The 13,168-nt window shown below is 47.6% G+C and overlaps 1 non-coding gene across 1 annotated transcript; it reads left to right on the forward strand.

Annotated features, from left to right (window-relative positions):
• Nucleotides 1-9,373: 9,373 nt before the first annotated feature.
• Nucleotides 9,374-9,480, forward strand: LOC128595006 (U6 spliceosomal RNA). Its single transcript, XR_008382702.1, has one exon. It is a non-coding gene; the product is annotated as a U6 spliceosomal RNA (small nuclear RNA).
• Nucleotides 9,481-13,168: the final 3,688 nt, after the last annotated feature.

The raw sequence follows: 13,168 nt of genomic DNA on the forward strand, positions 1-13,168 counted from the left end.
GGTTTGAACCTGCCACCTTCGGCATATGGGACCGGTGCCCTACCACTTTGAGCCACAGGCGCCCAGGCAAGGAAACTGAAACTCCAAGCAGTTAAATAACTTGCCCATGATCACATAACTCCAAGGCACTGCAAATGTACTTGCTTCTCAAGAAGTTGTCCCAGCTCTGAAACCTGGCTGGCCTCAAACCCAGGACTTGAGAGGCTGGGCTGGGCAGTTCCAATCCTCTTTGGTTCTGACTCTGGTCTCTTTATTTCCTTTGCAGAAGCCATCTTGGTTCTAACCAGCCCCAACCTTCTGAGGCTTAGATGAGGTGGCATTTCTTTGGCAAGAGGGGCTCCTGAATGAATTCCCAGAAATGGGAATGGTTGGTCCTCTCTAAGAGGGAGCAGGAGGGAGCTCCCGCACACCTAGAGCCTGCTTCCTGTCCTGGGGATGTGCCTGGTCCAGCCCACCCTATCTGACTCACTGGACCTGGGACGTGAGTCACATTACCTGCTTCCTCAGGCTGTGGTGACTGAGCCACCAGCCCACCAGGGAACCACAATGACATAAGAAGATGTAGACAGAAGCAAGCAGACAGCACTAAACAGCTGAGACTGGGGGCAGGGGGCAGGGAAAGGAAGGAAGCTCCAGGTCCAGAAACTTGTCTCGCTCTTCCAGACAGACATCTCTCCTCTCTCTCAGGGCTGGAGGCTGAAGTGGAAGGGTCCCTGACCAGCTCAGCCCTTCACACTTCAGATAGTGCCTAGGGTATGTGAATTATAGGGAGCTATTAGGTCAGTGTTTGGGTGTAAGTCACCAAAGCCTGATGTGAAATCTCACTGTTAGAGAGTCATGCCTTTAACTTGAGATAAGGATCCCTTGTTTAAGATACAAATTGTAGAGAAGTGTAAATAATGGAGCCTTAGTCACAATGAATACCTGACTCAATGAGTTTATCAGAATCACAGAACCAGAATCTAACCCCTAAAGATCATTCAATCCAGACCCTTTGTTTTATAAATGAGGTCTCTCTCAAATCCCAGAAAAGTAAAGTGACTTGTCCAAGGTCCTACAGCCAGTTGAGTGGCAAAGCCAGGACCAGAATACAGGCCAACATAGCTGCATACTTCAAGGCTGGCTCCTAGCAAACACAGGCACAGCTCCCAGCAGGAACCTGCAGCGGAGCACCAGGGTGGGAGAGGATAGCTGTGCAGGGCTAGACACTTCAAAAGTGCTTCTGTGTTTTCTGACCATAAAAATAAATTTGTGCTCATTATAGAAAAGTTAGAAAATACCAAAAAGGATAAAACCACCAAATCCTATCACTCAGACAGATGATCAATATTTTTATATGCATGTAATTTTTACTTTTTTTTTCTTTTGAGACAGAGTCTCACTTTATTGCCTTTGGAAGAGTGCCATGATATCATAGCTCACAGCAACCTCAAACTCTTGGGCTCAAGTGTTTCTCTTGCCTCAGCCTCCCAAGTAGCTGGGACTGTAGGCGCCCTCCACAATGCCTGGCTATTTTTAGAGATGAGGTCTGGCTCTTGTTCAGACTGTTCTCAAACTTGTGAGCTCAGGCAATCCACTGGCCTCAGCCTCCCAGAGTGCTGGGATTACAGATGTGAGCTACCACATCCAGCACCTATAAAATTTTATTTAAAAATTGTGAACTTTGCCTTTTTCACTTATTATAGCTAATGAGCATTTTACTAGATTATTAAAAGTAATTCAAAAACATAGTTTTAATGACTGCATTAAATTTCATCATGACTGTATCATAATGTATTAAAATTATTTCTATTTAGGTTGCATGTCCTTTTTCACTGTGTAAATAATGTTGTGACAAATATCTCCATACATAAACATTTGGCACATCTCTGATTATTTCAGACAAAGGTCTAAAGTATAATATTAAGTTAAAGGGCATAATTTTCTTAAATTCTTTTTTTTTTTTTTTAGAGACAGTCTCATTTTATTGTCCTCGGTAACGTGCCTTGGCGTCACAGCTCACAGCAACCTCCCAAGTCCTGGGCTTCGGCAATTCTCTTGCCTCAGCCTCCTGAGTAGCTGGGACTACAGGCACCTGCCACAATGCCCGGCTTTTTTTTGTTGTTGCAGTTCCGCTGGGGCTGGGTTCAAACCCGCCACCCTCCTTATATGGGGCAGGCGCCCTACCCACTGAGCCACAGGTGCTGCCCTTAAATTCTTGGTACATATCACAAAAGCACTTTCTACAACAATATCATATATTTCCACCAGCATTAAGTGAGGCATTTTTAGAAACTTTCGCTGATTTTATTAGAACCAGCAAGGATCATCCCCACTCTCATAAGCTCTGTGTAATCTCAGTCAGAGTTGAGCCCTGCTCCCTGATAACAGCCAGCTGGAGAAGCTTCCTCTGGAAGAGACTCAGAACTGGAAAGGGGGCAGTGGAAGTCCTAGGGTAGGGCACCACCCACAGGGAAAGGACAGTGTGGGGGGTCTGGGCAACCAGGAGAGTACCCTGGTGACATTTAAAAGCTTGGGCAGAGACAAAGAAAGGAATTGGGGGGCAGAGAAGAAGAGAGAGGCTAGAAGTGCAGGTAGGAAAAGACTAAAGGAAAATTTTGCCTAATTCATGGCCTTGCCCAAGGCCATCCAGCAAGTTGCCCTGTTACAGGAGAAATAGAAATTCATTCAGAGTAGGCAACTTATACCAAGTAGGTCCTGGGTACAAACAATGCCCTGGGCAGTACATAGACCCTGCCCCCACGCCACCCGCATCAGTAAACAAGGTATCATTTTTACTAACAAAAGCATCTCCAGGGACACTGAAGTTCACAGGGCAGGTACACCACTGTACAGAGCAGTGTTCCAAAGTACCTGTGGTGAAGGCCCGTTGGTCATTTTCCCTGAGGCACGAACAATTTGGTGGGCCTAGAAAACAACTGATCTATGTTCTGTTGAGTGAAACAAGGGCATGGATCAGGAGTTTGACTGTTATGGCAATTTCCAGCTGTAGTAAAGCTTTCAAGCGCTTACTTTCAAATCCTGTTTTTCTCTCCTGGTAGAGCTGTACCAGACCACCCATGAACAGCATTGCTCTGGAGTAGTGATTTTTTTTTTTTTCTAGGCAAGAACTTTAATGAACTGAACAGTTATCAGCATCAGAAACCAATGCAGGAGATAAAAAATTATCATCTTATGTCTGAAAATTTCTCACGCTGGCAACAGCGTAGGTCTTGCTGAATTCCAAGTGACTGGCGTATTACCTCTACCCTGTGAGTGTCCACTGGGACTTGGTGAACATGGTAGTATCTCAGCATAAAGTTCCTTTTCCCTGACAACTGCAGGGAAGGAGAGATGAAGGGAGTGTACCTAAAAGGAAGGGGGTGAGTCTGGGGACCCTGTGCAGACTCGCAGGGGTCCCTGAGCCCAGGGCTCAGAACTTCAGGGGAATGACAGGCCAGTACTTGGGCTGCTTTCTGTCACAGTGCTTGTCAAAGCTCAGCTGCACGGCAGCCTCCATGGCCTGGATCTTGGCAGCGCTGTCCCCATAAAGCGCTTCATCTCGGCTTTGCGTCGCTCGCCCGGCCTCTCGGTTGGGGGGTTTGACTGACCTGTGGGGGTTGTAGCGCAGGTCATGGTCAGCATTCACATAGTCATTCAGGCGCTGTGCGTCCAGCTGCTGCCGCCGCCGTCGCTCTTCTCTGTGCCTCTCGGTGTCTGCAAAGTACTGGCGGAGCTCCTCTGTGATTACCGTGTTGCTCAGGTCACGTTCTATGCCCCCGTCTGACTCAGTCTCTACCTCCTCATCTTCCGAGGAAGTTTGGTCTTCTCTTGCAGGTACCTGGAACCTCCTGCTAACGTGTCGCTGCTTCCTAGACCTTCTGAAATGTGAACCCCAGTGGTGGTCCTGCTGGGCTAAGTGATGGTCACCGAAAGACTGAGGATCTCCAGCCTCATCATCACAAGAGCTTTGGGAAGAAACTGCAGAAGGGAGATGCCATGGGAAACTGAAATAGTATTGCACGGCCTTTCTGTAGGCCTTCTGGTGGTTTCGCATCCAAGCCACTGCTCGATGATAATGTTGCCAGTATCTTGCATACGCCGGGTGAGAATACCAAGACTCAGAAGCTTTCGATGTTGATGCCTGTGCTGCCATCCTTCTTGTGAAAGTCCAAATCGGCACTGAATTTTTTGAAGGCACAAACTTTCATGCACTGAACAATAACCTCTAACGGGCTGGGAGAGCTCGTGGGCACGTAGCTTGTAGATCCTGGGCGGTGGGCGAGAAGGTGCCTAATTTTCGTGGGAGATAAAGGGGAAGGGGAATGGGGAAGGAATACCGCAGAAGGTACTGGGTGGAGTAGTGATTTTCAACCAGTGTGCCTCAAGAGGATCTTTCAAGGTGTGCCTCGAAATTTTTTAAAGCTGGTGGTGCCTGTGGCTCAGTGAGTAGGGCGCCACCCCCATATACCAAGGGTGACGGGTTCAAACCCAGCCCCGGCCAAACTGCAACAAAAAAATAGCCAGGTGTAGTGGTGGGCACCTGAGTCCCAGCTACTCAGGAGGCTGAGGGAAGAGAATCGCCTAAGCCCAAGAGCTGGAGGTTGCTGTGAGCTGTGACACCACAGCACTCTACTGAGGGTGACAAAATGAGACTCTGTCTCTAAAAAAAAAAAAAAAAGAAATAAAAATTTTTAAGATCTTTAAATTATTTTCAAAAGAAATTCAGTCCAGGCAGGGTGGCTCGCATCTGTAATCTCAGCACTCTGGGAGGCAAAAGCGGGTGGATTGCCTGGGCTCACAGGTTTGAGACCAGCCTGAGTCAGAGCCAGACCCCCCTCTCTAAGAGTTGTGATGCCATGGCACTTTACCGAGGGCAACAAAGTAAGACTCTCTCTCAAAAAAGAAAAAAAAAAAAGAAAGAAAGAAACTCAAAGCAGAGTATTTTTTTTTTTGGATAAACATAATTTAAGTCTGCAAAAACACTGGTGTATGGCATGGGTTCAAATCTTACCTCTACCATCGCATGTTACAGATTGCAAGTTACATATCCTCTCTCATCCTTAATTTCCTCATCTGTAACATGGGGTAACAATAGCACCTACCTCGAAGACTTGCTTGGGCAAAATAAATGAGATTATGGAAGTAAATTGTACAGTACAGCCTAACACACAGTAAGCCACAATACATTCTCTCCATTCCACTCAGTCCCAACCTTGTGAGGTTAGTAGGAATATGGGTAAAAATCACCTCAAGAGTTATGGAAAAAATACTAAAGCTGGGGAGGGGGCTGGAGTTGGGTGTTCATATTACTGTGTTCTTACTATGTACCAAAGATAAAACATATACTATCTTACTGATCCTCAAAATTGCCCTGTAAATTAGGTATTATGCCCACCCTATAAATGGAAATGAAAATTCAGAGAATTTAAATAACTTGGCAGCTAGTACATGGCTGAGTCCAGGTTGAAATCCAGGCCTGTCTGGTTTTAAGCCTTGTTTTTTCCACTACTCCACGCTATCTCCTTTGGCTAAATCATGTTCTCTCTCCCTGAGAAGGAATCCTTTCAGTCTGATTCAGGGGCCCATTGTGGTAGATTGCATCATTGTTCCCAATTAGCCATTGCTGTATCCCCATGACAGAATTATATTTCTTTGCCTCATTGACTCAGTTTGGTCCCCTGACTTTGAACAATGGAACGTGGGCTGTGTGTCCCCAGTGAAAGCTTTAGGCACCATTGCCCAGTACCACCATATTGTTGTCCCTGAACCTCAAACCCACCATGCCTCAGATAGTAGATGCTCCTGAAGTTGAGCCCAGGAATGAAGAGGATTTGGGAAAGGAGCTGCAACCAGTGTAAGTGAGAAGTGATTTGGTGAGGATTGGGGTGGGGTGTTAACACAATGTAACTTAGTGAGAGCTGACTGCACTCACTTCTCCATCCCAGCTGTCCCCTGACACCATGAGGCTACAGGGAAATGCCAGAAGGACTACATGGCTTGCAACATTTCCCTGACATGGAGGACTGGGTGCCCCTTATCTCTCATTAAAACCCTTAAAGCCACCTCCCTGTGCCACTGGAAAAGCTGGAACACCTCGAGAGAGGGTTGCCACTGTCCAGGGTGCTCATGGGTACAAAAGCCCAGACTCCCTGCTTCCCCACCAGTGCCATCTGTCCTGCCTACCTCCCCAGAACCCCATCTGGAAGGAGAACTGCCCCTTGGCAGATGTCTGCCAAGATCTGGGGGTGGAGCAGGATGCACTGTGACTCAGCTCTGGGACAGGCAGGAGCCTGTTGGCTGTAGATAAGAGCCCCTCCCCTCCTTCCCTTTCCCCTTTCTTCCCTTACGTCTTTCACTCCCTCCCTAAAGGTTGTTCTGGGAGGTTAGGCTTTTTTTTTTGCTTATTTTGAATGGGTATAAAAGAAAGGAGAAGAGCTTTGGCTGGGGATATCTGAGGAAGGGGTGGCTGTGGTGTCACATACCCTGAGTACGTACCACTCTGTTCTCCAGGCCTCAGAGACTCCCACCTGGCTGGGCATCAAAATCACCCTCAGAGCTTGTACCAGCCCCAGCGGAGGCCACCACTTACAGCAATGCAGGCTGCTCACTGCACAGGAGGGACCTGCTGAGAAGGCAAATGGGGACCAGAAGTGCAATCCCTTTCTGCAATCCAAGGCATGCCTCCACACAGAGCTGTGCTCCCCAAAAGGAAGGGCAATTTTATTTTCCTCCTAAAGACTTTGTCTATTTGCTAAGCCACATCCAACCAGGACTGCATCTGTCCAAAGCAAGCACTTTTTATTTCACGGAAAGGTAGCAGGGACCATGTCCATTCCCAGAAGATTCTGATTCTCAGGTTGGGGAATTCTCATTTTAAGGTGATTTTTTTTGTTTTTGCTTGTTTTAAGGCAGAGTCTTATTATGTCACCCTCGGTAGAGTGCCATGGCGTCACAGCTCACAGCAACCTCAAAGTCTTGGGCTTAAGTGAGTCCTTGCCTCAGCCTCCCAAGTAGCTGCGACTACAGGTGCCTGCCACAATGCCCAGCTATTTTTTATTGCAGTTGTCATTGTTGTTTAGCTGGTCTGGGCCTGATTCGAACCTTGGTGTATGTGGCTGGTGCCATGACCACTGTGCTACCGGTGCTGAGCTGGTTATTAAGGTGATTCTGAAGATTAATTGGCTCTGGGTCTCTTGGCCATGGAAAATCCCTGCGCTTCTTAGCCCTCCTTAGGGAAGGGCCCTCTCAACTCTGGAGTGCCAGCTAAAGATCTACCCCCTTGCTGAAGTGGATCCCCAAGTAGGCACTGCCCCAGGGAGTCTCTGCCACTCCCAGGTGAGGAGACTGGCAAATCTCTAGCCTGGCCTCCCACCTGCACTCTGAGGCTGGCATAAAAGTGCCCCCCAGGGCGGCTCCTGTGGCTCAGTGGGTAGGGTGCCAGCCCCATATACTGAGGGTGGTGGGTTCGAAACTGGCCCCAGCCAAACTGCAACAAAAAAATAGCCAGGCATTGTGGCAAGTGCCTGTAGTCCCAGCTACTCAGGAGGCTGAGGCAAGAGAATCACCTAAGCCCAGGAGTCAGAGGTTGCTGTAAGCTGTGATTCCATAGCACTCTACTGAGGGTGATAAAATAAGACTCTGTCTCTAAAAAAAAAAAAGAAGTGCCCCCCAGTCCCCACACACGCTGTTCTGCCCCTGGGAAGGGCTGCCTATAGCTAGGTTGGGCAGTTTGCTAGAGAGATAAGAGGGGTGAAGCCAGCTCCAACAATCCCCAAGGCAGAGCCGTAAATGCAGAGGCTCGGAAGGGTAGAGGGGTGACTGCAGACTTCCTGGGACTAAAGATGGAAAGATCTGGTAGGAGGATTGAATTCTGATTTTGAGAAATCACGTCCCTTTTTGGAATTCCCTGGATAGGAACTGCTCTAACCAGGATTCCAAATACGTGAGCCTGAAGCTTCTAAGGACTTGAATCATAGAACAGCTTACAGGCTGCTGTACTCCACAGGCAGGCAGAAGCACTAGCTAATTGGGATATCATCAAGGTCCCCACTCCATGAGGGGAACCTAGGGGCAAATGTTAAGGAGGCAGGCGCAGGTGCAGGGACAGGGCTGGGGTCAGACCCTAGAGTACATAGCGCTACCTCCTGAAATCTTGCACTCTAGGCTGCTGGTTTGCCCTGCCCTAGTCTCTAGTCCAGCCTAGAGAGGTGGATGTCTCAATTGCTGGAGCTTCCGACTGTCCAAGGCGTGCCTGCCCATACTGTTCTGTGGTTTGGGCCCTGAGAAGTTCAAGTTCCATGGCAAGATGGAGGTGAATCTCTCACTTGAAGATCTGAAATTGAGGCTGGGCACAGTGTCTTATGCTGATAATCCTGCTCTCTGTGAGGCTGAGGTGGGAGCATCTCTCTCTTTTGTTTTTTTTAAGTTTTCTTTCTTTCTTTTTCTTTTTTAGAGACAGAGTCTCAATTTGTCCACTTTGTTGCCCTCGGTAGAGTGCAGTGGCGTCACAGCTCACAGCAACCTAACCCTAACCCTAACTCTTGAGCTTAGGTGATTCTCTTGCCTCAGCCTCCTTAGTAGCTGGGACTACAGGCACCCACCACAATGCCTGGATATTTTTTTTGTTATTGTTGTTGCAGATTGGCCGAGGCCGGGTTCAAACCCGCCACCCTTGGTATATGGGGCCAGCACCCTACTCACTGGGCCACAGACGCTGCCTTAAAGTTTTCTTAATCTAGATTTTATTTATTTATTTATTTAGAGACAGAGTTTCACTATGTCACCCTCAGTAGAGTGCAATGGCTGTCATAGTTCACAGCAACCTCCAACTCTTGGGCTTAAGTGATTCTCTTCCCTCAGCCTCCCAAGTAGCTGGGACCATAGGCATCCACCACAACATGCGGCTATTTTTTTGTTGTAGTTGTCAGTGTTGTTTAGCAGGCCTGGGCCGGGTTCAAACCTGCCAACCTTGGTGTATGTGGCTGGCAACCACTGAGCATGGGTGCTAAGCCAGGTGAGGATCTCTTTTTTTTTTTTTTTTTGAGAAAGAGTCTCACTTGTCACCCTTGGTAGAGTGCTGTGGCATCACAGCTCACAGCAACCCCCAACTCTTGGGCTTAAGCGATTCTCTTGCCTCAGCCTCCCAAGTAGCTGGGACTACAAACACCCGCCACACGCAGGGCTATTTTTTTTTTCTTTTTTTGGTTATAGTCGTCATTGTTGTTTGGCAGGCCCGGGCTGGATTCGAACCCGCCAGCTCCAGTGTATGTGGCTGGTGCCCTGACCACTGAACTACAGGCACCGAGCCACAGGAGAGGATTTCTTGAGCTTAGGACCAGCCTGAGCAAGAGTGAGACCCTGTCTCTATTAAAACAATAGAAAAATAAGCTGGGTGCTCGCTTCGGCAGCACATATACTAAAATTGGAACGATACAGAGAAGATTAGCATGGCCCCTGCGCAAGGATGACATGCAAATTCGTGAAGTGTTCCATATTTAAAAAAAAAAAAGAAAAAAATAAGCTGGGTTTTGTACCAGGCCCCTGTAGTCCCAGCTACTTGGGAGGCTGAGGCAGGAGGATCACTTGAGGGAGTTTGAGGTTGCTGTGAGCTAGGATAAGGCCATGGTACTCTAGCGACTCTGTCTCAAAAAAAAAAAAATCTGATATTGAGGTCTTTTCCTGTGCAATTAAAATATGTTTCTGGGGTAGTGCTTGTGGCTCAAAGGAGTAGGGCACCAGCCCCATATGCCGGAGGTGGCGGGTTCAAACCGAGCCCTGGCCAGAAACTGCAAAAAAAAAAATGTTTCTGGATGTAGCCTGTAGCTCAGTGGGTTGGGTGCCAGCCACATACCAAGGCTGGCAGGTTCGAACCTGGCCCCGGCCAGCTAAACAATGACAACTGCAACAAAAAAATAGCCTGGGGTTGTGTCAGGCACCCATAGTCCTGAAAAAAAAAAACAAAAACATTTCTGGCAAATGCAGACATGGAATGAAATAGCAAACAATGATCGAGAGAACAGGCTCTGGATCTAATCTTGGTAAAGCACAGACCTGACTCTGGATGAGGGTGATGTTATTGGTCATGGAGGACACCTTGAGTGGCAAGGAGTTAATGAATGGCCTTGACCTTGGGCAAATCACTCAGCTTCACTGACAGGGATATTTCGATCCCAGGAATAGTGACATATCTTGCAGGTCCTGGTGCAAAATGAAAATGCAGGGCCCTGGTTCAAAATTGGTGCACATTTCAAAACATCAACTGCAGAAGATTAAAACAGGCACAGCGCCCTTTGAAGAGGAGGGACTGTGGGCAAATGCCTGAGCTTCATAGAGCTGTTGAGAAGACTAAACAAAACTGACCATGTAAAGCACTTAGAGGGCACGTGGGGCATGGTACTAAATAGATGCATGAAAATGTTCCTGATCATTATTGCCCAGCCCCAGACAGCCTCTCCCTGAACATCTGAACTGTCCCACAGCAAGCTCAAAGGATATCAACTAGAGCAAATGGAGTGACTTGTGGAAGTTACACTTGGGCCTCCAGACACCCAGGCTGGGGCTCTTCCTTACGTGCTCTCTCCTCCATGAGTAAAAAGAAAAGGTGACAGCGGGGAGGTAAGACTGTGTCTCAGAAGTGCTGAGGAGAGTGGGAGACTGTATGGATGCAAGGACCAAGCCTGGCCTGCAGGAGCAATCCTAACGGTCGGGGCCCTCGCCTGTCAGATGTCTAGAGATGTGCGTTCTGAGCCCTTGGTGAGAGCATGGAATTACGAAGGAACCACAGAGAAGCCCTTCTTGTTTTGCCTCTGAAATGGACCCAGAGCGCTGTGCTGTGTGGGTGTTGGTCTGCTGTTGATGCCTTCGCTCTCTCCTCCCGCACGGCCCCCTGCCACTTCCTCCTTGCCATTAGGATACCTGTCTCCAGCAGCTACTCTATAAATTGCTTACAGTCTGATAGACTCAGGCAAATGACCAGGGTTTTTAGAATGGTGTTGGAAATCGATGAATGGCCTCTGACTGGTGTCCAGTGAGTCATATAAACATTTTTTTATTTTCACCTATTATAATGTCTTGACATCTTAAAAAACCCTAGAGCTGTGGAGAAACCACCTCTCCCAGGGATTAGCCAATTCTTAGAAATAGCAAAGGCTCAGCTGAGAATATGCTTTTGATATAGAAACTAACCAACTCAGAGCTGTCCCTTCTCTATCTGGCCCATATACCCCAAGAGACAATATTTCTCTGACTTAATCATCCTGGGGCAGGTACCAGGCAACTAGGGACCACCCCTATAGCTTAGAGTCCCCTGAAATTATTCAGACTAGCAGTGGAAAACTGTTTTCCCTGCTCCACTTCCCTGCCCCAATCTTGCTTTCCCCTTAGAAGTCCCAGTAAAGTTCTGACCTAATGCTTTCCCCTGGGGCCTGCCTCCCGACTTTCCTGCGGGGTCCTGCTTGGCGGGCTGTGCCTCTGTACCTAGGAATTGTGAGCATAATACACTTTGTCTTCTTGGGCCTCTCCTAGGTCCCCCAGCACATAAAAGAATACAAATGCAGCTTCTGCCTGATTTCTTTTTTCTTTTCTTTCTTTTTTTTTTCTGCCTGATTTCTTTTCTTTTCTTCTTTTTTTCTTTTTGAGACATTGTCTTAAGCTGTTACCTTGGGTAGAGTGCCATGGCATCGTAGGTTACAGCAACTTCCAACTCTTGGGCTAAAGCGATCTTTTTGCCTCAGTGTTTCTATTTTTAGTAGAGACGGGGGTCTTGATTTTGCTCAGGCTGGTCTCAAACTCATGAGTTCAAGCAATTCACCTGCCTCGGCCACCCAGAGTGCTAGGATTACAGGTGTGAACCACCGTACCCTGCCCAGATATTGAATTCTTTTTTTTTTTAATGTTCTAATTCTATTTTATTTATTTATTTATTTTTGAGACAGAGCCTCAAGCTGTCACCCTGGGTAGAGTGCTATGACATCACAGCTCACAGCAACCTCCAACTCCTGGGCTCAAGCAATTCTCCTGCTGTGGCTTCTCAAATAGCTGGGACTACAGGCATCTGCCACAATGCCCAGCTATTTTTTGATTGCAGCTGTCATTGTTGTTTGGCCGGCCAGGCTGGATTTGAACCCACCAGCTCAGGTGTATGTGGCTGGCGCCTTAGCCGCTTGAGCCACAGGCACTGAGCCCAGATATTGAATTCTGAATGAGTAAGTTATTGCTGCAGCAAGAAGAAAATTGATAATAGAAAAATTGTAGGTTTTAAAAATGATTGCCAGGCTTACTATTATAGTTGCCATTATTAGGATAAGAAGACTGGCAGTGACAATTATAAGAGGGACTTTACCTAACAAATATAATCAGCATAACCTGGTTCTTTGTACCCTCAATGAATCTCCAACAATAAAAAGTAAATAAATAGGGGTGGCACCTATGGTTCAGTGAGTAGGGCACCGGCCCCATATACCGAGGGTGGCGGGTTCGAACCTGGCCCGGCCAAACCGCAACAACAAAAAATAGATACATGCATACATACATAAAAATTAAAATTAAAAAAAAAATGAAGACCGGCAGTGAATTTCTGAGGCTACTCTTAGAATCAGATTAACTTTTCCTACCCTGAGTCAAGGTATTCCATGCTACAGTGGTGACTGTGCCACCATCAATCAATTTTTTTTTTTTTTTTGAGACAGAGTCTCATGCTGTCGCCTTGGGTAGAGTGCCATGGTGTCATAGCTCATAGCAACCTCAAACTCCTAGGCTTAAGTGATTCTCTTGCCTCAGCCTCCCAAGTGTCTGGGACTATAGGAGCCCACACAAGGCCCAGCTATTTTTTGTTGTAATTGTCATTGTCATTTGGTGGGCCTGGACTGGATTCAAACCTGCCAGCTCCGGTGTATGTGGCTGGCACCTTAGCTGCTGAGCTACAGGCGCCGAGCCCACCATCAGTGAATTTATTGCCCTTAACCCCTAATTGCATGTTTCTAGCAGGAGACACTATGGTCAGAGGTATGCAGACTGTGTGATGAGGCCTCCAGCCCTCAGGTTTGTGGCCACCACAAATTAGAGGCCAGAGCATGGCCACCTCCTCCCTCCCTCCCTCTTTCCACTCAAGGTGACTTGTGATTGGCTTAGGAAGGAGAAATGAATGGGTGAGTCTGGTGTGTAGCGGAAGGGCTGAGTAAGGCAGCTG

The sequence above is a fragment of the Nycticebus coucang genome, chromosome 9 (assembly GCF_027406575.1).
Source record: "Nycticebus coucang isolate mNycCou1 chromosome 9, mNycCou1.pri, whole genome shotgun sequence".
Classification (NCBI taxonomy): domain Eukaryota; kingdom Metazoa; phylum Chordata; class Mammalia; order Primates; family Lorisidae; genus Nycticebus; species Nycticebus coucang.